The 26,503-nt window shown below is 31.8% G+C and overlaps 1 pseudogene; it reads left to right on the forward strand.

The window, feature by feature from the left end:
- Window positions 1–2,799: 2,799 nt before the first annotated feature.
- Window positions 2,800–25,215, forward strand: LOC149567017 (very-long-chain aldehyde decarbonylase GL1-6-like; annotated as a pseudogene).
- Window positions 25,216–26,503: the final 1,288 nt, after the last annotated feature.

The raw sequence follows: 26,503 nt of genomic DNA on the forward strand, positions 1-26,503 counted from the left end.
GCGTAGGCAATGACATTAACAACTCCCAACACAATAACAAAGACATACAAAAACCTTGCTACCACTTGACATAAATTTTCACTTAATGATTTCATGTAAATATCACTACTACCTCTCATAGCTTGAGCTCAACCATGATTCCTTGCAAGAGCCAAAGTTGTTACTCAAATCTTGTAAAGCTATGGAATTTAATGAAATCTATATAACAAAGGTCTCTAGTGAAATTAAATTAAATTATGATTATTAGCTTGGCACTCTTAACATCTCCTTTTTTACATTTCTTAATTAAAAATAATAATAATAGATTAACAAAATGCAAACTCTTTCAGATATGCAAAACAAGTAGGTTAGACATTCAATTTTAGAAAGAAGGCTAAAAACCCTCATTCGCAACTTTTGTCAGGCAACAGACCTAGAGCAAATGTGAAGACTCGGGTTGGACCACAATGTCCTCCTGACATAAAAGAAATGGAAAGATAAAAACTGCAGTCAAAACTGCAAATAAATTCTCCATTCTGGAGAAATATGAGGAGAAAGAAAATTAGGGAGATCTTAATCACCATAAAGCCATGATAGAAAAATAGGAAACAAGAAGACGGGTGGTCAATCCATCTATGTTCAACTACTCCAAGTTTGAATCTCCTTGCAGATCCTCTGAATTGATAGGTCTTTGTAGATCTCAGTCAATTATCTTTACCACTGACAATCTAGATAACCAGATTAGGGTTTTTAATCTTACTAAGTACACCCGTTCAAACAGCTTCAGTCTGTCTCATAAATAAATAGGGTCTTGTTGGAATGAGTCTACAGATCAGTTTCATTATCCTTTAGATCATTCCAACAGATTAGGGCTTTTGTATCCACCATTTATAGGTGCCTCTCGTAAATCGTATATCCTCCCCATCAAAGATCTGTGATTAAGAATTTTAATGGTCCATCAAATCCTAGTAGGCATCTAGGTAGTCTGGCTCCATCATTTTCTAAAGAAAATCCTATCATTATCAACAATGTGGCAAGAGAAGACAAATGGAATGAATCTCAAATAGTCGGGGTCTTTGATTATTGGAACAGTCCCAAGAAAGATTTACTCAATCTCGCTAATTGGCTAGAGGAAAATTGCGAAGAGCAGGTAAGTATCTCTCACTTTTCAGATAGAATTCTTTATTTTCACTGTATGGATGAATATGTTTAAAAAGATTTTATTTTTACTTCTATGTTTTTTCAAAGGTCATGCCATTAAATTTGTAGAATGGTTCCCAAATTGTAGAGAAGAAGTTTTAGATATCATGTTACCAACATGGTTTAGCATACAGTCTCTGCCCCCAAATTTGCTTCAATTAGAGAATCTTAGAAAATTAGGCTCTACAATGGAGACCTAATAGGCATAGACTCCTCATAACACTATTGTAACAATCTGAATATGCTCATCAAAACTAAGATTAATCATTATGCTTGTATGCAAAAGAAAGTAATTACAAATAGAGCAACATATAATCTAAATTTGCATACCTTTGAAGGTAAAATATTAGAAATCATAAGATTAGATGATAATAAAAAGATCAGATTCAAGACACTACCACTTACATCAGATTTCAACAGTAAGTTCCCAATGAGGAGAATCAGGAAAAATAGGATATGTCGAATGGATGTTGATCATAAGACTCCTATACATTTTCAAGAGAAGATTGAGATTCATTCAGATCCCACATGCACAGAAAGGTTAGATAAAAAAGGGAAGGGGGATTTAATATCAGCAGTAAGAGTAAATCTTAAGTCGGTTATTGTGGCCAATAATAAGAAGAGTCCAGGATGTAAACAAACAGACAAGTCAATAGGAAAGCAAAGGTCTTGTAAAGAGAATCAAAGAGCTTCAAATAGCAATAAAGGATAGAGTAAGTCAGCAAAAGAAGGTAAAGGCAGTGAGATCAACACAAATTTACACCACTCTGATAGACAGTCAAGATCCTTATATATAGGGAAGGAAAAATATAGTCTTATTGATACTAAGTATCAAGGACTTAATATAAACTCCAGCAAAGACAATATGGATAAAAAATTTAATCTAATATGTGAAGAAGTCAAAGATAAGGATATCACAGAATTACAAAAAATAAAGGCATCATTCGACATTGAAAAGGGTAGTTTAGAGGATGCAGAGAACTCACTCTTATTTGAATTAAATGTAGGAGAAGGGGGTTCAAAAATCCTAGAGGAAGAGATTAAATCTAAACAATGTCATGAGCATATATAAAGGATAAAGTAGTAACTCCCATCAAAAAGGCTCCTAACAAGTTATGCAAATTTTGGCAAACTCCATCAGCTTCAATTATTTCACCATTTACCCTAGGTAGCACTCAAAAGGAGAAGAATAGTGATTTAAAAAGAGCAGATACTTCTCTTGCAAAAGAACTTCATGATTTCTTACATAAAGATAATATATGGGAAGAAGATTTGGAGAACATGAGCATATCAAAATCAAAAGAAGATAGCCTTGAGCTATTAACTGAGGAATTAGTGCAAGTGTTTAGTTTTAAAAATATAGACAAAAGCATTGAAGCTCGAAAAGGAGACTTAATCCAGAGAGTACTCAAACTAGGAGGAGACAATTATACATGCAAAGATTTAAAAAGAGACCTGTTAAACATTGAGAATGAGAATAAAGTTAAGAGTCAATTCTAGGAGAATAGAAATGGAACATATACATAGCAAAGGGATAAGGCTTTGGGAAAATTCAACAAGAAATGTTCAAATCCAGAGACGGAAAAACAATCAAGCTTAATAAATCAAATCTTAAGAGAAATGGAAAATGAGGATACAGGAGGGAAAGATAGCTCCAAGCTGATAGCTACTCAAAATGCAAAAAAAAGCATGGAACAGCTTGGGATTCAGATGAATCAGGAAGGTCTAAAATCACCTAAGTGTGGTAAAGTGAAAGGTAAAAGAGGAAGAAAATCTTTGAAGGAAGTCAGGGAAGTTGATGGCCATAATAGAGAATAGTAAAAGATAGATTAGTTATTGAACAACGAGAAGGGGAAGTGCCTTCCTAAGGACTTATGAAGAATAATACATGGAATGCTAGGGGATTAAATGCCCCTAGTAAGAAAAGCCTATTAAAACTAAATCTAAAACCATTCGAATCTAAAATCATATTATTACAAGAAACAAAATTAAATAAGCTAGAAGGAATTAAATTAGATAAAAAATTAGGCATTTGGAGTTCTACATTCCAAGAGTCTTTAGGTGCATCAGGGGGTATAGGATTCATTTGGAATTCTAGGAGGGTAACGTTAGATATTTTAAACATAAATAATAATTGGATTAGTGGTTGTGTCCAAAGTTTGAAATCCAATCTAAAGTTTATTCTAATTAATGTTTATGGTCCTATAAGTAATCTAGAGAAAAAAATAGTTTGGGAAGAAATCAGCATGTTTATGAACAATTATAAGGATAGTCTGATCTTAGAAGGAGGAGATGTTAACACTATTCTAAATTTAAATGAAAAAGATTTTAAAGAATGGTGTGATGTTCATAACCTGATTGATATTCCACTTAGTAATGGGAACTTCATATGGAATAATAGACGGAAGGATTTTGCTTATATTGCTAAAAAAATTAGATAAGTTTTTTGTTAAAGGAGATTTGGATGTAAACAATTTGAATATCCAATCTTCAATTCTACCGATTGTTGGGTTTGATCATTACCCAGTTCAATTAGAATTTTTGAAGCCCCGTTAACCTGCAAGGAACCCATTTAAATGCAAGAAAATGTGGTTTTTAGATCTCATCTTTTTGGGAAATATTAAAGAATGGTGGTCACAAGGTAATTTTGAAGGATCTAAGATGTTTATTTTTGTCTCCAAAATGAAGATGCTTAAGGAGAAGATTCTCAAGTGGAATAAAGAACATTTTAATAGAAAAAATTAAAGAGAAAATTGATATTGAAGAAAGATTAAAGGAATTAAATTATGAAGTAATTAAGAATGACATGAATAATGATAGCTACTTATTAGAAAAATAATTACTCACCAAACAAGAGGATATTTTATTCAAGAAGAAATTTTCTAGGGACAAAAATCTCAGGAGAGATGGTTAGAGGAGGGGGATTGGAACACAAAAATTTTCCACAATTCTACCCTCTATAACAGAGCTAAGAGTAAAATATCAAGCATTAAAAATCATATAGCTATCTCTACTAAAGATCTAAATGAAATTGTAGAAATTTTTGTGGATCACTTCTATAAAACATTAGACAATTTTGAGGGGTCAAATAGAGAAGATCAAACAAATTTGCACAAAGTTATCCCCAAAATTGTCACAAAGGAAGATAATAAATATTTAAGTAAACCTATCTCATTGCCATAAGTTAAATCAGTGGTTTTTCATATGAATTCGGATAAATCTCCAGGTCCAGATGGTTTTTAGACCTTCTTTTTCTAGAAATATTGGGACATCATTGGTCTAGACCTCTGGAAAGCTACTGAAGCATCGAGGAATGGTGGAGCTCTATTATCAGAAATCAACTTTTCCTTTCTCACTCTGATCCCCAAAAAGGCAGAGTCTGGGAGTCCTGGAGATTTCAGACCGATTGCGCTTTGTAACACTATTTATAAAAAAAATTCCAAGATATTAGCAAATAGATTAAAGAGTATCCTTCCAAAAATTATTTCCGAGGAACAAACAGGCTTTGTTCTAGGAAGATCCATTCTTGATGGAATCCTCACCATCCAAGAAACTATTCATTCAGCTTGCAAGAGTAAAGAGGCATGTATGTTCATGAAGCTTGACATTCAAAAAGCCTATGATAAGGTTGATTGGCATTTTCTTTGTAAGTCCATAGACGCTTTCAATTTTGCTAAACAATAGATCAAACTTATTTTTAAATGCATATCATCTACTAAAATTTTAATGCTTATCAATGGGACCCCTAAAGGTTTTTTTTGAAACTTTGAGAAAAGCAGATCTTTTATCTCCTTCCCTCTATATAATTATGGCTGAAGCATTTGGGAGAGCTCTCACTGAGGCTTATAATAAACATAAGATTAGAGGCATTACTGTCACTAGGAATATCCCAAATATCACTCATCAACAATACACAGATGATACGATTCTGCATGGCAATAGTACAGTAAAAGAGGCGATTGCGTTAAAATCCATCATAGACTTATACATGAAAGCATCTAGGCAAAAAGTTAATGAGTTGAAATCGAAGATATATTTTTTGAATACAGACCCAAAAATAGAAAATCAGATTTGTCACATCATGGGATACAAGAAAGATTTGTTTCCATGCAAGTACCTAGGCATTGAGCTAGAGAAAGGTGTGAAATCCTATAAGGTATGGGATAGCACGTTGGAAAAATTGGATGCTAGGATTGGTGGTTGGAAAGACAAATGGCTCTCAAAAGTAGGTAAGAGCATTAAGATAAGCTCTATTATGTTAACTATTCTGACTTACCCTCTTTCTTGTTTACCTTTATCCTCGTGCCTTCTTCATAAATTTGAGGCTAAACTCAAAAATTTTCTTAGGAATGATTGCGAATAATACAAAAAATTGGCTCTTATTAAATGGGATAATATATGCAAACCTAAGGATATGGGTGGATTAGAGATTAAGAATTTGCAATGGAAAAATGAAGCATTAGGGGCTAAATTAATTTGGCATCTCTACAAGGAGAGAGAACGTAAGTGGGCAAATATTATGTATAATAAGTATCTTAATGTGGATGATCCTCTATCAATTTTTAGAATGAAGACCCCTTCCTAAAGGGTCAACAAGTTGGAACTTTATGATAAAGTGTCGTCTTCTTATCAACAAATATCTAACTTCGAATGTCGGTAAGGGAAATGACACCCTATTTTGGGAGGATTCTTGGGATGGACATCCCCCAATAGACAAGAGCCTCATCCCTATAGATCTCAAAGAGAAATTAATCAATATATGGGGAAGTAAAGTCAATGATTACAAGACCGAGATCACAACGAAACTTCTAGATGGATATGGAGATCACTAAAGGGCATAGAATTGGACCCAGTTGTAGTTTAAACATGGGAAGAAACTAAACAAGTTAGAAATGTCAAGCAGTCTAAGAGAAATGACAAACTCATTTGTGCGGCATCAAATGATGGCAAGTATAATGTGAAAAATGGATATAAAGCATTAATACATTCAAAAAGATGGAGTGGAGTGGAAATTCCACTTAATCTCTACTAGGACCCCGCCTGTTTGCCAAAGGCAGGATTTTTCTACGGCTAGCATTCCAAGATAGGATTCTATCCGTAGATGGATTTCGTAAATTAGGCTATAAAGGTCCTTCTAGGTGTGTTTTGTGTAAACAAAGCAACGAGGACACTAACCATCTATTATTCAATTGTTCATATTCCCAAGTTTGTTGGGATTTGCTTAGGCACATGTTAGGATGGCCTTCTCCATTGCCTAATTCATTCATTGATCTCCTCAAAGGATGGCCTGTCAACCCCTGTAAAGGCATTTACAGTAAACTCTGGAATATTTGTCCTTTTATTCTGGTATGGGAAGTTTGGAAAGAAAGGAATAAAAGAATTTTCTATGATTCAAAGTTAAATCCAGTAGAGTTAATTTTTAAAATAGAAGCCAGTATAGTTGAAATAGCTAACTCTCATCTCAAGAAGTCCAGGAAAGAAGAGGGCTCCTTTTCTATTTGGGATGGTCATATGGAAAAGAAATGGTTGAATTTGATTAATTTTCCACTGGTCTATGTTAAGAAAAGCAAGGAGGCTAGGGAAAATTGCAAATGGTTCTCCCCTCTGAAGGGATGGGTAAAACTTAATTTTGATGGGGTAGCTAGAGGCAACTCGGGAACAACAAGTATTGGTTGTATTATTAATAATGGTTCAGGTAAATGGATTGCTAAAAAAGCCATGTCTAGTAATCCAACTTCCAATAACTTGGCAGAACTCAAAGCTTTAGAAAAAGGGTTGCAGCTTTGTTAAAAGTTAGGATTTTCAAATATCGTCATTGAAGGTGACTCGCAAATTGTCTTAAATTCGATAAGGAATCAAGTAATCCCCAAGTGGGTTCTTAATTCTAAGCTAGAAGAAGTTCTTGGGCTCCTAGATCGATTTGGAAATATTTGTATATGTCATATTTATCAAGAAGGTAATCAAAAGGTGGATCACCTTGCAAATGAGGGAGTTGATGGTGTGAACTCTTTGGTTATCAATGATAGGTTATAACCTTCAATTTCAGTTATTATTTTAATTTTTTCTTTATTCCTATTAGGAGTGTTCTTTTAGATTAATGTAAATATCATTTATAACAGTAATTAATAAAGCCTTTATCCTAGAATTTACTTAGTATAGGGAAGTATTTAAGGTCTCCAATGATGGTAAGTCAGTAAGGCTAGCGGCTCATCTTTATTTTCTTAACCCATTTTTTTCATCCTAACATATATTTAGGGATTTGTCGATATGATTTTGGATTTATGATGCATGTTTTGCTTATTATTCATCTCACTTTATCATCATTAACTAGCCAAATTTTGATCTATTTAATGTCTCCTTGTCGCTTTGGTTCCCATTGAAGGGAAGGCTGTAGTATGATTACACTTATGTCACGTCAAGCCACTAAGATTTTGAAAGAAGAATCAAGGTGATTCTAGAGTCTTCAAGGAGTTTTTTGTCTATTCTTTTTGTGTAGGCAGTGCCTAGTCTGTGTCATTGACTTGCAGATTGTAAGATGGAAACTTTCATATGTGTCTTCCACACATCAGAGGTCTGCACCATGGCCTTCCGAGGCAGTATCAAACCAGAACGATGGAATAGGGTGCTGAGGTTGATTGATGGGATGACATGTATTGCAATAAGTAGGGCTAGAGAGGGTTGCTTTGAATATGACTTCACCTAGAAGACTAACAATGACATAATAGGGACCTTCATAGGGTGTATGGCAAGAGCTAGGATTAATAAATGGGACATAGTGAGATTGTGCTTGAACTTATTTGACCCTATTTGGTGGCTAAATTGAAGTGGTTATGAGCCTAGATGAGATGACTAGAGTGCCCCTGCCTGAAATGTACATGAACCAGCCTCCGGGGAGCCTTATTGTGGCAAACATTCTGAGGTGGCCTACATTGGTAGTAAGGGACCAGGTTTCCTTTAATAAGGTATGGCCAAAGATGGAATCTTATTATCATTTCCTACTTAGGTGAAGAAAAATTAGGATGGATAATGGCACAAAATGGCTCAGCAATTATCTCGGTTTGTTTAATGCATACATTCACTCGAGGGTCAATTTTAGTAACTTCGAGGCTCCCAAATTTTGTACTCCCAATCTTGAGAAATCCAGTAGGGAGAAGTCCACCCTGGAATTCCTCGCTTGTTTCAAGTTAGAAAACCCTAATGACATTGCAGAAGTCATTATGGTGTTTTGGAAGAAAAAAGGAGCTCCTGAATGCTAGTAGGACTACATTGGTTTTTGATGGGTGTATCTGCTTGCTTTATTATGTTTTGATGGTCTAGTTTTGGTCCAGCGTTGTATCTCTAACAAGGAATTTTGCCATCCTTTCCTTGGTCTTAAAGCTTTTAAGATTCATATTATCTGTAGTATTCAGTTTCTCTCTAGTACAGTTCTACCCTTTAGGGATTTTGCTTCAGCAGTTTGGTTTTATAGTTAGGTCCCAGTCTGGTTTAATAGTAAAGGGGCAGAGCAGTGACCTATGGTATATAGTTGGTTCTGTACATTTTTAATGAACTCAAAGCCTTAATACATATGTGTTATTATTACCAGATGAGACTCTCATGATTTAATTGGTTGATAGCATATTCTCATAATTGCAAATTTAATGAGTTTCATGTGGCTTGTTTCATTCCGATTAAAGTAAGAGAATATAATTAGATATGACTTGCTAGATTGAAATGAATTTTGGGTATCTCTTGATAGCACAGATACATAGTTAAAGTAAAATTCAAGGTTTTCAAGAAAACATGGCTGCTTGTAGAATGGAATAGGGTTCTCAAGTGGTTTATTTCGGGGTAGTCCTCATTCTGATTATGTTGTCTGTTAGGTCTCCATGATCAGATAGTAGCTTGTCTAGTAATTTTTTGAACATAAATGGGTAATTCTATCATAGTTTATTTATTAAAGTTTTCCCCTCTTTTCCTATTCTATTCTTGTTCTTTGATGGCCCTATCAGTCCTTTAGATTTCATGTTTTTTGTTTTTAGCTATGGAAGATGCAATCAGTTCATGGGTTTACTAAGATTGCTATTGGATGTTTAGTTTGTCCTTGATTTTCAATAGGGCAGTATGTTCTTAGAGGAAATCAAGATCTCCTCTGGTTCTAATGGAAGACTTTAGCTAGTTTTAATACAATAAAGGTTGTAATGTATGGATGGTTGATTTGTATTGACATTATGATTTATGTAATTATATGTAGGATAAGTTTATGGATATTTCATTGAATAAGAAGGATGGTTATGAGTATTTTGTTAGATATAGTTGTTCTGATCCATTCCCTAAGGCTATCTAATTGTTTCTTATTAGGCAGATTTTGAATATGTGACTACTAATCATTTTGATGATCTTGTTAGAAAGATTTTCAATGATATAACTCTTAGCGATGAATGGAGCTGATACCGGTTGGCTTGGTTTTGAGGCCATAAGTTTTCAAATGGTATAAAAGACAATATATTAAGCAATTTTATGGATTTAATTCATAATATTGTAATAAGATCAGATGTGTAATAATTTGACTAGGGTATGCCCCTTTTTTGTAATAATAAAGGACTACGGTCCCAAGCAAGACTAAAGGTTTTCTTCTTCGTTCTTTCCTACTAGTGCCCATCTGAACAGAGACATTCTTTTGTATAATATTTAACCTAATTAATACAATCGAGGCTTCAGTCATTTATTGATCAAAATAATAATAATAGATTAATATGTTTACCTAATAGGAACGACTCCCTAACTCAACAGCCTTAATTGACACTATTTATTATAGGTCAATGGAAGTAAAAGGATCATTACATCTAGGTTACTAAATAATTTTCTCTATGGGGGATAAAAGAGATGTCTTCAAATACTATCATCATCAATTCAGGCTTCTCTATTGAGTTTTAAATTGTTTTCTCTTAATGAGGGTAGATAATTATCCTCGTATCAAAATTTTCTTAAATAAAATAATGATCCAAGAGAGAAGCATGTCATTTTTTTGGGTTTTATATTAAACTTATATAACCAATTAGTTACTTATTATATGAATATAAGCTTTTGTTTAATTTTTTACTGTTTAACATCATATTCTTGCATTCAAAGATTTGATCTATGATCAATTCATTTAAAGTCCTGTAATTTGCTTGTCTAATTCACTAAAACTAGATGTGACCTTTATATTTTTAATTAGGAAGTTGTATCTCAAATTTAGTTTAGTTAGTTATTTGAAATGAGAATACAATATTTTAGATTAAGATTTCCTCTATTAATAAGCAAAGAGATATTCATTCTTGTTCAACCGATAATCATTTTTTGTCAAAATTGTCTAGTATATAATTTTAACTTCATTTCTATATCAGAACCATAATTATGCCAAAGGCATTCCTATAGTGAAGTTGTTCAACTTCAAAAATCAATCTATTGCCAAAAATTCCTTATACTGGATGCAAGATGATTGAATCAAATTGGTTCGTCCGCTTTTTATTATACATTTATTATATTTCCAATAAAAAACAATAGACACAACGCAATAAAAATCATCAAAATATCAATTGATACTGAAAAAAGCCACATGTTTACCTCCTTCTGTAATAGACATTAGCAGAGTATTAAAAAGTCGGCTCCCATTATCTTCCTTGAGGGCCTGTTTGGCAATGGGAATACAAGCGGAATAAGCATATGTAAATTCTTAAAATTTTGAATTCTTTGTTTGGATGCACCAAATTAGAATAGGAATATGAAGTAAAATAGGAATACATATTCCAATTTTAGTCAAAAAATGAGGTTTTGTGATTCCATCCAAATAGGTGGAATTGGAATACGTATTCCTATTCTAGTTTTATTTATTTTAGAAAACATAAATTTTTGGGTCCGCAAATTCCCTATCAAATTCTGGCTAAACCAAACAGAGAATAGGAATACGTACCCCCATTTTCTATTCCAGAATAGCTATTCCTATTCTCGCAACCAAACAGGCCCTGAAAACATTTCTCATTAACAACCCATAAAAATTAAATTGGCAATTTTACTTTTTTAATGGGAACTCTTTTGGCTGCTAATAGTGGTAAAGATATTAGAGTTTGACAAATAAATTAGTACATTTATATAGTTTACAATTTGATATGGGAATTTATTTATCTCAATTTAGTTTAAATTTAGTTTAGAGTAAGTGTTAAGGTGATTAAACTTAATATTAAGTTTATAATTAGAGTTGAATATTTCTTATTATAATTGCAATTTATGTTCAATTTAGATATTTTTAATTAGGATTATAAATTCTAAGATTTAACATTTATTATTTACAAAATATAAATTATTTTTTTGTTAATATTTTATATATAGATGAAAAGTTTAGTATTTTTTTAATTTTTTAACATTTATAAATTAAAAGTTTTTTTTTTAAATTTTTTAAATTAGAATTTATATATAATATAGACTAATGTAAACAAATCTAATTTTTTTGTAGTTCTTATTTTACATTGATGCAAATTTATATTATTATGTTATTTTAAATTAAATCTTAATTATATTATTATATTATATCTATAGTATAAATATATAAGAACAAATGTATATAAAGATCAATAACATTTATAACATAATTAAATTTGAAAATTATTTATTTATTTAAGCTTACAAATATTTATAATTTTAAGTATAATGTTAATTTGATTGAAATCTAAGTTTAACAATAACCATTCACTTTAGAAATATAGAAATAAAAACTTAAATTTAAAAAGTAAACCATATCAAAGCTATAATATTAGGTATGTTGATAATGAAAATTGGTTTGATAAACATCTAAAGATTCAAAAGGTATATTTTTATTAGCATAATACTTTCTCTTCTTTTTTCTCTTTTTCATATTTGATTTACCATATATTCTTCAATATTTTTATTATTATAAAATCAAGTGGATTTTATAGATTATAGAATTAATTTTTAAGTTTAAGTTAAGATGCATAGGTATTTTAATAGCTATTATTTCTCTATTTAGACATATTTAAGCTAAAGGCGTCCCTATACTGAAGTTGTTCAAAGTCACTTTCTACATCCATGATTGACACTCAATCTTAAGGCTTGCAAGACGACCAGAACAATCTAAATTGTCCATTGCCTTTATCTACACAATCACCTCAATAGTTCTCTGAAATTGCTAAAAAGTGGGGTGATGATTTGCCACATCTACATGCGGAGGATCTCCTCTACGAAAGCGGTATCTTTCGAATGAAATATCATTGGGCTAATTAAAAATTCCATTTGCTCAATATTGGGTTGCAAATGAGGAACATTTATTTTGTCCTCCATATTACTTAGCCTTCTAAGAAATGCTCGAATGTAATTAGTGATATTGTATTCTTATTTCTAATCAAGATATTACTTCTTAAGAAATATTATTAATTTTAAAAGTTACCTTCATTTTAATTTAACTATTAAAAAATTATTAGTTATTATTATTTATAAATATTTGAATTTTAGTATAAATATATTTTTTGTTAACTAATTCTATAAATCTAATTGTGTCCTACTGTATAAGAAGAATACACCAATTCTGAATATTTTCTACATGATAAATAAGTTTATTTAAATGATGAAGATAGGTGTATTTTTAAGTATAATGAAATCATCTTTCTTATGTTAAGGATGTATAATTTAGGTTAAAAATAATTATATACTTTTAATTTTAGACTTAAATAAATATTTATATAGATGTGAAAATATCTTAGTTGAATCAATCTAATCTACTTAACTCTAATGTAGGAAAATCAATTTAATTTGATCACTTGAAATAGGCATTCAGTCTTCATTGTGTGGTCATCTCCTCTTGGTGCGTATTAGTGTATCTTGCAATAATTGTAATCCATAATCTCATTTTTCTTTGATCATAGGTTAAAAATATATATTAGTGCTCACCAAACTTCTACACTTGACATGTATGTAAACAAGATTTTTATGTATAGCGTTAGGATTGTTGTCATTGCAAGGGTAAGCATCATGTATTTTATTATGGTTAGGGTTACAATTTTGATTACAATTATGAGTAAGGTTAGGTTTGAGGATTTATTTACTTTAGCTAATTTTATGGTTCAAGTTAGGGCTTTTATTAGAGGTAGGATAATGGTTTCAATTTATGTGGCGACTAGGGTTAGGAGTGTATTTACAATTTGGGTTCTGATTTTATTTAGAATTATAATTTTGGTTAAGATCATGCTTCAATATTTGCAATAAGATTCAAGGTTAAGGATTATGACAATAGAACATGATTATCTTCCTCATTGATAAGTTTACCTAAATTTAATTGAGGTTTATGATGGATAGTAGCAAAAATGGAATTTTTTGCTTTCCATGCCAACCTAATTTGCTTCATTCCATCCATCCATTTTAAACCCTTAAAGCTCAAATATCGCTTAGTCCAAATAAACCCAATATGTGTGTATGCTTTAAACTAAACAAAAAGAAAATAAGAACAATCTATGTATTGGAAACCCTAAATAAAATCTCTTTGGTTGTTTGAGTTATGAATTAGCTCAAACATAGATGGATCCATTTGTGTTATTGCAAATTATTATCCAAATCGAATAGACCAAATACTTCTATGAATTGAACTTTAATATATCTTCGGCGCACCCATTACACCTTACGGTGCGATTGCTAGTTTATACAAATATCATTTCCGAAATAGTTAGCCTACTCACCTTATTAACTCTATAAATATGTGCAAAATAGATCTAATTTTATTTATCTTAATTGCCCTTATATATCTATTCGGCATACCCATTGCACCTTAAGATGCAATTGCTAGTTACACCAAAGGCATACCTATACTGAAGTCGGGGACTTCAAATTTGCATCTATGGTTTGCATTTACGCAATGCAAGACGACTGAAATGTTATTGATCGTTTGATCGTGTTTACCACCATTATGCCTTTACACCACATTGAGTCATTTCGCTCTTTGAGCCACGCACTTGGTGTGGTGTTCTATTTGTAGCACAATAATTAAGAAACTACCACGTGCTAAGCAAAGAAAATACGTGTCCCCTTTCATCCTCACGAGTTCCTGCAAATTCCTTGCCTAATCAAACCCAAAAAAAATCATGTCCACAAGAGAAGTGTCTGAAAAAATAAATTGGTCTTTGCTGTAATTTGCGAGCAACAGGCATGTCTTTAGCCGAGAATAGTAATAACAACGACGATGATTCAACACATAATTGATTAGACCTCATTAGGCTGGATGTTGTTGGATATGTGAGGAAAATTCCCAAGAAGTTGTGGAATGCGAATAATCAGTGAATAAGCAAATGCCTCTAGTACTCCTGAGTGGGCAGTTCAAAGGAATCATTTCTTTCAAGCAATGATATCCAAATTCAAATAATTTTTTCCTTTCCAACAATAATAAAATAATTAATTACGCCAAGGCATCCCTTTTTCGAAGTATCAAAACTCTATTTAAATTAATATTGTTAAATTAATCTACAACATCTATTTGATATGTACCATATAATAGGGTGTTGTCCACGAGACAACATATATGCACCATTATTCAATAGAAGTATAAAAGACTTCCACTATTCAACACTTGGGAGGGGTGCATATATGTTGCCTCGTATCCACTGGCATATAATAGGCATGTAAACTTTGTAAATCTTCTGACATGACATAACAACTATGTTTTCTGACATTTTACTACATTTCCCATTGATGTGTTTTCCATTTTGATCCGTCTTTATTGTTAATTAAATCAATGTACAAGAGTTGGTAGAAAATACAGTAACATCAGAATTTTTCAAAATAAACAATTAAATGTGTTCTCATCATCTATCTTATTTTGCATTAGTGGAAGACTTTTAAGTTTCATGTTAAAAAAAAATTTAATTACTTTTAAATGATATGTAGAGTAATTCTTAATTTTGTAATTGAATCGATTGATTTATAAAACATATTTAATATATCTTTTAAGAAATTAAAATTAAGTATTTGTGTATATTATGTTGACATAATTATTATAATAAATATTGACATAGATATGTCTTTAATATTGATTTTATTTTAATCCTAATCCTATTAAGAGTGATTTATTTAATTTTGATTGTTTAATAATTTATAATTATAGATATATTTAAGATGAGAAGTATTTTAGTTTTATATTAAAAGGCTTGGAGATGAATTTTATGTTTAATTCTTTTTAATTTTAATAAAATTATTAGTAGATTTCATTTTGATGTTACTTTTAATTTTTTTTTAATATTTATTAATAAGACTTTTTTTTTAAATTAAAGTAATCTTTAATTTATTACAATCCATAATATTTTTAAAAGTATTTAAAATATATATATTTATTTTCTTTAAAAAAAAGGTTTATATTTAGATTATCATTTAAGAGCATCTTTCCCAATCCCTGAAAAGAAGGAATTAGTTTTTAAATACAAATTAGATGGTTATATATATTTATTGTAAACTATTATTTAATTATTTAATATACTGTTAAAATATTTTTTATTGCTACTAAGACAAAATAATATTTTTTTTACTACTATGCAATTTAATATATTAAATAATATCAATTTAGTAAAAATAAATTTAAAAAGTATTTATGTCAAGATTAAAACTAAATATTTTCTAATAATAGATTTAACAAATTATACATAAAATAAAAATATATTTTATTTATTCAATATATACTTTAAATTTTGTTTAGAAAAATACATTTAATAATCATAAATTTAATTAAAAAATTAAACTAGCAATTAAAAACAATATAAAACTAAACATATAATCTCTTACGAAAATATTCAAATGAAATAAATGTCGTAAAAAACATTCAAAATAAAAAACACTAATATAAAATAAAATAGATGACCAAAAGTAAATTTTTGAAAAGTCTAAAGTCTATGTATATATTACTGACGGTAATATGAAGTCTGTGCACATGCTTACTTAACCGTATTTGTGTTAGGTAGTACGTCATATCATACATGAGATGGGCATATAAATGGCTAATGACTTGGTGAAAATATGTTGCACTGTAGCATGTGCCCTACTTATTGACTACTTTACAGTTTCGCTATTACGAGTGCATGATAATAATTTCTATTTAGGTTGTGCCTTTGTGGCTCTGCGATATGAGCTACTACCGTCCTACATTTTGGTGCAAATGGGATAAGTTTCTGAACTTACCAAAAATTTCGGCTGCACCCTTCAAAGCCTTTGTCAATTAGCTTCATTTGTTTATACTACGTTTTCTACTTCCAAATTTTCTTTGCCTTCTCTTTGTTTGGATAGATTTCATTAGGTAATGAATTCAATGTTTTTTTCCCTCGAATGGTTCTACTAATGAAGAATTAAATTAGTTGATTTATTTGAAAACTTTATCTCTTTGCCCTTTTATGTTTATGGTTTGCTCTCTTTTGTTGAATCTTCTGACTTATTTTTCGAGTTGCAGCAATTTCTGCAAAAAAATTACTTTGTTGTGTTTTTTCAATTAATGTGGGTGTGTTGTTTTTGCTAGGTTTTTGGAATGTGAATGGAAGGATGGCTTCTTTTCGTTCAGGTGACAAATTCACCTAGGTTGAGGGTACAATAGGAGAAATATATGAAGCGTGGTGGCTTTGGGGCTTTGTGTTGTCTGTGCATATGAAGCATGTTGTCTTTGGGGATTTGTGTTGTTTGTGCACGAAATTGAAATTCTCCATCTTGCTAGGATAATTTTGGTAAGAGGCTCTTTCCCTGATTTGAGGTTTGGTAGAGGACGTCGAGTGCTATGTTCTAGCGCAGTGGCTTAGTTCGTGGTTTTCCTATGAGGGGGCATTTTGTGTTGGAAATTTTATTAATGTTCCTCAACTTTTACCTAACTATTATGTGTGCAGTTGCTTATTTGGTGGTTTTAGCTTGGTGGTTTTAGCCCTCTCCATTTCTTGGTCTCTTTTGAGTTCCTATGGTTTGACCTACGTTGGAGAGGGTGCTCCTGCCCCTTCAATTTTTTAAGAGGATATTGAGGCTTGTGTTGGTTGAGTTGTAGGTGCTTTGTTGAAAAGTGTCTCTTGCCTTGATACTTCATTGCAGGGAGTCAAGGACTGGAATGTTTGAGCTCGCACTTCTATTTCTGAATCCCTTTGTGAATTCCTCTTGGGAGTACTCTGGTGTGTTTTAGGGCTTATTTTGATAGAGCTTGCTTTCTCTTTTAGGTCTTTCAAGATCCCTCTTATTGGCTTCTGATTGTTGTATATCGTCCCTCTCCATCTCCTTCTGTTATGAGATCTTGTGTGTGTTAAGTTCAATAATCTATCTTTTGAGTAATTGATTTATTGAAATTAAGGCTTCTATTTGTAGTTACAACCCCACAGTTTGCAATGTAGAAAAAATGAGACAATTCTTTTAGCGTAATGCTCATCAATACATTTTTTTGTGTTTGAAAATTGATAGTAGCTTCTGCACCATTTATATCTTTGTGCTTTAAACTTACAAGGTATTCCTAATTGTCAATAATATTTGATGAAGCTATTTTTCTCTTTTCCAAACCTATCTATATCTGATTTAAGAAAATGCAAACAAGACATCTCAATTTCCTTTTGGAGTGGCTCCTAGATTATTGGGTTCATGATCAGCATATTTTATGGAAAAGCAATGACTCCCTATAATGGTAATCAATATCAGTCGATACATGCTACAAATATGTTGGCATAGATTTGATATGACCCCAAATAGAAACTTACTTCTAGCATAAAATGAGTATGTATAGATGATTGTCTAAGCAAGCATGTATGCAATCTAACACGCCTTTCTATGTTATATAGAAGAAAACATTTATTGATTGCTACTTCGGTACTAGACATAAAATTCAGCTCAAGCAATTCATAGTTATCTTGAATAAAGGCTATTAAGTTTCCTTTCAGAGGTCTCCAAAACATGATAAAATTTGAATTTGATCATTTAAACTGAGAATCTTTAAATGATATACGCTAGTCATGACAGTTGTTCTATTTGAATTGGATCATATTAAATTATTGATGTCCTCTGCTCAAAGTCTTTCTATTTGAGTTGGACCAGGTTCATCTATCAATTTTGTCCACCAACAACCTCTTTGGTACCAAATTAAATTATCAAACCAAACATTTCTATCTGATTTGGGCCATGTTAAATTATTATACCGATAGCTTACAATCTTTCAACTTGAGCTGAACAAGATTAAAATTATAAATGTCGTATTCTAACAATTTTTCCATTTAAGTTGACCAGGTTAAATTATCAATGTTGTCCTTCTCTTTGAGTTGGACCAGCTCGAATGATCCATGTTGTTTGCTACAAGTTTGTCAATTTGTTTTGGGTCAAACCAAATTAACAATGTGTCTTTGTATTTGAGTTTGATGAGCCTCATTTATATAAGTAAATCTCATTTTCCTTCTCAAAGCAAGAACAAAATAGAGTTGGATCTAGTTATAGCAAGAAATTTAGATGACAGGAACTCCCAAATCATAAATAAAGGGTTGGTTGTGTATATTTAGATATCATAATTGCTAGGATGGTAGGTGTGCAGAGTGAGACCAAGATTTTGATTGCAGGGGGCGGCATAGGTGGATTAGACACTAGACTTACTCTCCATAGGTAATTTTTCTCATTTGAAATGAAATCCTGAAGGAGTATAAACATTTCAATAAAAAAAATCCAATTGTGGTTAATCTGCTTGCCAAACCCTAGAAGAATTCAATTTGTGTCAAATACAAAAAACAACATTTCCACCTACTAATGGTTAATGGTGTAAACTTCCAAAAAAAAAGGACTAATGAACAAAACGGATTACAAAGTTTGTAATTCGAATAGTAAAGCAATTGAAAACTCAACAAATTGTCCTCACAATTCGTTCCAGAAATTATGAGTGTGCTTTTATGATTTCAAGTCTTTGTTGTACATGAACTACAACGAATATCCCTTTCATTTATGTTCCTTCTATTGCTTTTAGATTGTCATATGGGTTTCTAATATCCATAAATTTATAGAGTTGAATGATCAACAAGTTCCTTTTTTTATTTCCAGTGATGACAACTTTATCTTTCACATTGAATCTGACAATTGGATTCTTTTTTTGAAACAATTTTTCTTTCTATGACATCCCAACTTTATCTTGGCTTGTCACATCATGGCTCAGATATTGAATGTTACACGCCCTTATAAACAAACCGAGGTATGTTGTTCTCACTTTTTAGCCTATTCATTTTCTAGAAAATTCTTTGGAAAAATTAAATGATCAAGATTCTTGTTAGGTGAATTTGGTAAGGTGAGCTATAAATTTAAAATTCTCCATTTCTTCGTTTTATGATGAATCATGTTAGCATTGTGTTGCAAATCGATACCAACTAGTTCTGTACAATGTTATTTTGTTTAAAAATCATTCCATAATTTAAATAATAGCAAGATCTTTTGATTTTAAAGTTTTATATGAAATAATTCATCTCTAACCTATAGAAAACATGGTAATAATTGTTTAGAATTTCTGTAACCATTTTTCATTTGATATTCATCTTTTATAGGTAGGAATTTGATAGCCTTTTGTCCTTTTGCAAGATTCTATTGAGTTGCATATGCTCATACTAGAATTTGCTTTGGAATTGATCAAAGAGTCACTCCATTAAGTGGTTTACATAAAAAAATACCTTGCTTGGAAAAGAAGAAAATTCTCTAGATCACTAAAAGTTGTTTTCTAAAAATATTGTATTATAGGCTAGGATCTGGAGGTTATTTGTTGACAAATTTGTTATAGATTCTTCAATGAAGGCTATTTCAAGTACATTGATACCAAAAAAAATTGAGATTTAAATTTTGCAATTATCTGCTTTCCTTTTAATAAAAGAGTCTTTTTCTATGTATTGTTTTTCCAATCGCATGCACCTTGTCATTACATTTCTGATCTATGTATCATTTTTTCAAAAAAACATATTGGTTTTTGGTATTATTTGCCTACCTGCTAGTTTTTTTTTAATGCTTTTGTGTTTTCCAACATTCTCTGAATGTCATTTTCCTTTGTTGGATTTGTTATTTGCTAAATTGTAGAATGCCATATATCATAGCCAAAAAAACAAACTCACATGGGTTTGCAATGCTAATTAATCTTGAAATCATGTTCAATGCTTTACATAGACAAATCTTACGCATCAACATTTTATTTAGTTTTTTTTTTTTTTTAATCACTCTAACTAGCTACATCAAACAGCATTTTCGAAAAAATAATATTTAGTTATATTTATGTCTTTTACTATGATCTTCATCCGTTACACTCAAAGGTTCTTTGCAATTAAATAAAGTTTCAAATTAGAAAATAATTGAAGGTTAAAGTTTGAAAATTTGAAAATTTGAAAATCACATTCACAATCTCATTGTTGTCCTCTGCATTATATACCACAAAATACATATTCTAAAAAATAAAATAGTACATTATTAAATACTAGTAATTTAAAATAAATATAATATTCTTCGGCATTTTTATTGCAGCCTTAGGTGCGATGGCTACTTTTAACTTCATTTCTATATCAAAACCTTAAAACCTTAAATCCAATCAAGCTTGATTTCTAACAGACTTGCTCAGAAGCTTGATTTATATTATTTTTTATTAAATAAATAATTTATATTACTATTATTATTATATATTGATTTATTTGAGTTATAGTTCATATAGACCAGTTAAGACTTGAATCTACGATCTATCATTTGCTACTATAGAACTTGAACTTATAAGATAAGATAAGATAAATATATTAATGTCCAACAAAAGACCACAACGTGGGTCTATGGGACTAGAAGCTTACAACAAGGAAAAAGCAGACAAACGGAGCACCAAACAGTGTCCAAAAAAGAACAAGCACAACAAAAGAAGAAAGCAGGAAACATCACGGAAAAGATTAGGTATCTGTCTTCACAAGGAAAAAGTCCAACAATGACTGATCTGTGCGGCTACCAGAAGCCCTGTGATGAAGTTGAGTGCCATGCCACTTCTACTGTTGTTATATTTTGCTACTTAATATGGTTTTCAATGGACATTTTAGATTTTCCTCTCTCAAGTAGGAAGTAGTTTTTGACACTTTATAGACAACAATCTATAACACAATGATGAATTGCAAGCTTCTTTATTTCATTAATTTTTAAAAAAATTGTAATTTTAAATTCGTTTTGAAGGTTTCACTCTCTTCATTGTTCCCAAGTCCACACAACCTTCAATCTTCATGCCTCTCTATAATTACCAATAGGTAACAGCTCATCGGATAGTCTCTACATCTCTGCATGCAAAAGTAAGTAGCAAAGTGGAGAAGAAAAGGTTAATTGGTTCAGTTTGACAAAGTTTAGACGTAAACTATAGAGTCATTGTCAATGTATTGATTGTTTGTAGGCTAAAACCTTTGTAGTCTAAGTAATAGTTCATATATATATATATATATATATTTATATTTATTTATTTATTTATTTATTTATTTATTTTGAAATAGGTTTGACGATTCATAATGAGATTGAGATGATATAGATGCAAATTTCAATATTACTATATTTAATTAAATTATAAATCATTTTATATTTAGAGTGACTATCTTGACTGTATATATTTTAATTAAAATTTTGAAATAAGCTTGACAATTTATAATGAGACTGAGATGATATAGATGTGAATTTCAATATTATTATATTTAATTAAATTATAAAATCATTTTATATTCAGAATGACTATCTTGACTATCTTTATTGTGATATTCTTATACATTCATATTTTTTAATACATTCATAATTTGACATAGTATGAGATAACCAAAAAATTAATTATTAGTAGCCTTGATATATTGATCAGTAATACATTGTAGCGATCATGATATATTACTTACAATACATGCCTTTTTAAAGTTACAATTTATAAATATAAAAAATATATATATAAATATAAATAAAAGAGATAAAACCGGGGAGATCACAAACAACCTCATTATACTAACAGGAACATCCCAATAGAAATTTAAACTATGGTAACCCCTAACACCAAGATCCAACCATCACACAGTACAATGGATCATTCTAATATTTAACCTTTTAATGTTTGAAAACACAAAAATAAAAAGTTCAACTTTTAAGCAAGATTGGTTCGGTCTGAAGATCATAATGAATTGTGTTGGTATCAGGAAGGAAAGAAAAGGTAGATGTGGTGCATCTGACTCATGCAACAAGCTTTCCGTTTTCCATCTGAGATTGGAGTTCGCCTCATTTGCCGTAGCACCCTTCTCTGTGAAATGGTACATGTTGGTCTTGTTTATGGCTAATAAGCAACGGCATTTTCCTGGCTTTTTGGATAAATTGTCTAAATGGGCTGCAAATTGAAACATGAATCGTTCCGCCAGTACACATTCTAGGTATCATGCATCCACTTCAGCTTGCTTTCTTCTTTCCTCCTTCCCTTCATATGTATCCTGAGATTTATATATTTACTCAGTTTGAATGTTGTGTTGGGTGTGCATACAGTATTCTCTGCCTTCGGAGAGTGCAGGGTGACACAAATTCATGCAAGATTCCATCTTGGAGGTGAACAAGAAAGAAGCCAAGGTTATCAGCTTAGGCCTGCTCAACCAGGTAACCTTCTATTTGAATTATGTTCTCTCAATTCTCATAGTGGCCACAATGTATCTGGGCTATTTGTGCATTCTGATGTCCGCAGGTGACAGTATAGAGTCCAGTCCTACACCTATTCCATTTCACGTCCTTTGATAAGGTTCTACAGAGTCTATGATGATAATTTTCTGATTATAATGGGAACATAATAGAGAAAGCTTATACAGCCAGTGTGTTGAACCGTAGGAAATGTATGGTGTTATTCTGGCATATTAATTAGAACAAACTGGTTGTTATCATTACTACTCATTTGGATATATGGACGTGATTGGTTATTGATTATAACAAAATAGTTTAGTTGAAATTATAGAGATCGTTGAAGATAAAGTTTGGATATTATAAGAGATGATATTAATATTGTGTTTTCATGACTTTCAACTAAAAATGTTTCAGCCTAAAACTTGTTCTCTGTATCTATATCAAACTTATTCCGTGTGATTTTTTCTTATTGATTGATCACTGAATGTGATCCTAAACATCATCTAATAAGTTCTACACAATTTTATCCAGAATTTGATATTCAATACATCAAATGTTCATAACTAAAAAACTATTAGTCACTACCTTAACTTATTTGCCATCCTGTTACCATGTGCAATTATTTATAAGCATCAATGACTATTCAATTGAATACTTTGTTCTCTTGTACTAATGAGGGAGGACATGGTAGAGTGGGGATCTTAATGCAAGCGAAGGGCTGTCTCTCCGAAAGCAACGAGACCTAAAAGCCCGTAAAGTGGATGGAAACACTCTGGCAACTGTTCATGTGTGGAGGAGAGACCAAGCTTGGATATGCCATTGTCCGCCTTCTCTCTGAACGAAGGATCAGAATTCAGGTACCAATTTCATTTTTCTCTATAATAAAAAAACACACAAAAATTTGAAAGAACATATCCTTTTTTTCGGCTGAAGAATGTATAATGATTGGTCATCTTGTTTACAAGATAAATTGGTCCATGCAAGCAGATATGAAGCAGGCAACAACTGCAAGGTGAGGCATCCATACCCATTTTATTAAACTATTCAAATAGATTGAACATGCCCATGTTACCAAACTCTTCAGGTATTTTTAACCTTTAAAAAGTATGAATAGATGGTGTAGTTTTTAAAATATTTTTAATTTTGACTTGTTTAAATGACTCCTGACAAATAATATCAGTAGATGGATTCTATTGAAAAAATTAGAAAGATTTGAGAACCAACTTAATAAATAAAAGCTTAAGATATTTTGTTTAAATCCCACCACCAAGTTAATAAGCATATGAATCTTTAGGATGTACAACAGTATAGTTTAAATAGTACACTACAAGTTTTGATATGTTTAAATGGCTCCTTTTAAATCGCCCTAATACATGAATCCTTCTAAAAAACTGTTGTCTGAAACAAAAAAATCAAAGCTCAAATTAGCTATTTAAGCTCGATCATCATGAATGCTGATAGGTACATATATAATTGACCACCTCAATTTTAAAAATCCATAACCATGATTCATATGGTGCAGATATGCATAGTAGGGAGGTAGGTGAGTTCGAAAGATCAAATGCAAGCACACCAGGGAGCGCACTTTGTTCCATTTTCGGCCTTTCCAATAACAGATGCTAGAGAAGACTGCACCTACCATAACACACAAGCTATTATCACCCAATTCGGAAAATGTGCATAAATGTGAGGTAAGATGAGGCTTAAACATGCCACTTTGGAGAATACCCAATCACAAATAATAAACAATGTTAGAAGAATAAGCTGCCACACATGACTTAATAGGAATGAAAAATGGAAACAAATGTTGTTTGATTTCTATGGTGGGATTGTGTATCAGAACTGGCTACCAAGAAGAGTAACGAGCGCATGGAGGGCAGGAGAAATAGCGAATGCCTTACAAGGGTGGGATCAACATACAGCAGATGTCAATGAAGTGCGGGAAGCTGCACTCAAACATGGCTTTCTTCCTTTCAGTCCTTCGCTGAGAGAATGCGTGGACTGATTCTTCTCCTCAGTTTAAGATCTGGGCTTCTCGGGTCGGCAGGTAGGTGGCGCCCCTCCCGCCTGTTCCCGGCATAGATGATGTCACGTATAGAATGGAATACGAGCGAGCGCCCTATCCATAGTAGCTAGGGCCCCCGGGCGGTGTTTCGGAGAAGCAAGTTCGGATGATAGTTACTTAAGAAGCTCATAGAGACTCACTCAATAATTGGTGGGCGATCTCTTTGGCGCTGCTTTTTCGTATTCTATAATGCATGCCATCCGAGGGAACCCGTATTCTAGAATGCCATCCGCCTTTAGAACAGTAGGGGGCACCCTACAATTCTATGGCTCGCGGACAACAACTATTGCCCTACTATTATATGCCCGCCACCGATGCAGGGTGTGATAGGAGAAAAAGTGATAACTTTGGTAGGTAGGCACACTCCGGTTCAATCGTGTTCAGTGAAGGTTTAAAAATGGATGGTAGGCAGCTTAAGATCCCTCCATCAGCTTTATTACCTGCCCCCCCCGGTTCATCGCCTATTGCCATGGTAGGGGGATGGTAGGCAGCTTCTCCATCCTCACGGAGCTAGATGCCGTTGTTTCCTCCCACAGGGGTTCAACCGTTGGGGCCCCTTCCTACAGCCCCGGTGGGCCTATAATTTATGGGGAGCCCATAGAATTGTAGGGAGGCCCTATTATTCTATTATTGCCTACCTGAGCTTTCCCTACTATCTATAGGCTCATCGCGGGTTCTCATGAGCTTGATCCAGTAACAAAGCAGCAATTCTAGAAATGCCAGGGCACCCCCTGCATGCAGGGTTCATGAGGATGGAGACTTAAGCTGCCTACCAATCTACCACAAATATTTTGACCCCACAGCATTCTGACTTATATTGAATCAGCCTTCTCATCACATTGTGTTTTTCATTGTTTTTAGTTCAAACATGTTAATGTTTTGTTTAGAAATAAAGATGAATAGTGATAAACAAATGAATAACAATAAGATACATAAAGATACAACAATTTATTTTGGGAAAACTTTCTAATTAGAGTTAAAACTCAGGTACACCAAAAATAAATTTCTTTTATTAAATAATAAAGATTCAAGTACAATGCTTCTAACTAAACACCATACTTAACACACAAAGTAATCATATATATATTGAATTGAGAGAGACTTCATATCATAACCAAATGTCTCTTCATTTTCAAAATTCAAGTCTCTTCATATTTCCAAATACATCTCTTTGCATGTCACATGTCAGATATTTAGAGTGAGGCTCCTAGCACACCTTGAATGCCACATCCTGCTAACTCGATTATAAGAAAGATACAAATGAATATGACTAGACATTTCATCATAAATTTCTTCTCCAATAATATCAGAGGTAAAGATTTCTATCAGCTATAATCTTCAACAAAACATAGTTTACCATAGCAATAGATACACTTTTTCTTAGCGATACCTGCCATTAATACTCTTCAATAAGGTGTAGGTAATCTGCTTTACCAGAAAGCTACAAGATTATTATCGATTTCAAGATGGAATTATGTAGATTATTACTGTGGGTAAGGTTATTTAAAAAAAAAAAAAATCTAAAAAATTATTATTTTTATTTTATAAATTTTTTTTCCATTCAATTTTGAAAATAAGTTCTCTCCCTTCTTTTTCTTGTCTTTTCCTTCATGTAACTTCTAAAAAATAAATCATCAA

The sequence above is a fragment of the Cupressus sempervirens genome, chromosome 3 (assembly GCF_028749045.1).
Source record: "Cupressus sempervirens isolate cs-2001-9-10 chromosome 3, ASM2874904v1, whole genome shotgun sequence".
In the NCBI taxonomy this organism is placed as follows: Eukaryota; Viridiplantae; Streptophyta; class Pinopsida; order Cupressales; family Cupressaceae; genus Cupressus; species Cupressus sempervirens.